At 42.7% G+C, this 1,320-nt stretch overlaps 1 long non-coding RNA gene across 1 annotated transcript; it reads left to right on the top strand.

The window, feature by feature from the left end:
- The first annotated feature begins 428 nt into the window (after positions 1 to 428).
- LOC112076924 (uncharacterized) lies at positions 429 to 1,320 on the top strand. Its single transcript, XR_002895289.2, has 3 exons — positions 429 to 770; positions 894 to 1,109; positions 1,270 to 1,320. It is a non-coding gene; the product is annotated as an uncharacterized lncRNA (long non-coding RNA).

The following is a 1,320-nucleotide window of genomic DNA, read 5'->3' on the forward strand; positions in this document are numbered from 1 at the left end:
CCTGGGACTGTTTTAATGTATCAGGTGAGTTATTCACCAGCTATAGAGTGAGTTGTTGGTTATGATACGTCTGCGACTGAAGTCAGGGTGGGAGATGCACAATGTCCTTGAGAACAGCGGAGGAAGTGTGTTGGGTCTGTCTCTGGTATGTAGTAAAATAAAAGGAGGTATGTCTCATTCCATAAACTGTTTTTAGTATATGGTTATCTTAAATGTGGGAGTTTGGGTGGGGTTCAGGGAGTGACATCGTCTGTTAGGCATTTATCTTTCACACCTCACTGAGTGATGCTTATGTGTGGTTTCCATTCACACTCAACTCAGAAACTACAGTACGGCAACAAAGTGTGGACAAACCCTACTGTCAGTGTGAACCAATAGACCTTGTCTTCGTTCTGAGATCATTGTGTTGTGTGACTGTGTTTCAGTGGTACWGGGTCAGGATGGCTGGAGTGTGACTTACACCACTCAGAGTATCTGTACCTTGAAGGGGTCATCAGTGGASCTGWCCTGCTCTTACACATATCCCAGTGGTACAGTCACAAAAACCTTCTGGTTCACTAAAAATGATGCTGAGGGGAATCCTGTGAGTCTGAGTGATGATGCAGACTATACAGCTCGTGTGACGTATCATAAAGATAACAAGAATGACTGCACTCTGACAATCACAGACCTGAGAGAGAGTGACTCAGCTACGTACAAGTTCAGATTTATAACAGATCAGATCGGAGGGAGATTTACTGGCAACCCTGGAGTCACTCTGTCTGTCACAGGTACAGTGATATTCTTCTGTCAATTTAGTTCTGGAAATTGTAGTGTTTTGTCTTCAAAAAAGAAACGTCATGTGTCTAGAATAGATGTCAGTAATGGTTGTAATATGTTATGATCTCCTTCAGATCTGCAGGTGAAGGTGACTCCTTATTCAGTTTTATCAGCGTGGAAGACACTGACCTGCACCACCTGTGTTCTGACTGGTAACCCCACCTACACCTGGTACAAGAACGGACAGATAGTAACTGACAACACTTCTCCCTATTCAGTCTACCCTGATGCTGCAGACAGTTACTCCTGYGCTGTAAAAGCCAATGAGGATCTCCACTCTCCTGCAGTGTGTGAGTGTGGATTCAACTCAATATTCTAGTATAACTTTTCAAGTATATCTATTCTGTCTGCTAAACAGTCCTCACAGTCTTCTAACATAACTGTAACACAGGATTATTGCAGCTCATGATTGTATTGTATAAGTAATGCCCTCTTGTCATTATGTTTCAGGTGTTCAGGATCAGAGCTGCAACAGAGTAACTTATATTGACAAGAGTATCT

This window comes from Salvelinus sp. IW2-2015, unplaced genomic scaffold (genome assembly GCF_002910315.2).
Source record: "Salvelinus sp. IW2-2015 unplaced genomic scaffold, ASM291031v2 Un_scaffold4138, whole genome shotgun sequence".
Classification (NCBI taxonomy): domain Eukaryota; kingdom Metazoa; phylum Chordata; class Actinopteri; order Salmoniformes; family Salmonidae; genus Salvelinus; species Salvelinus sp. IW2-2015.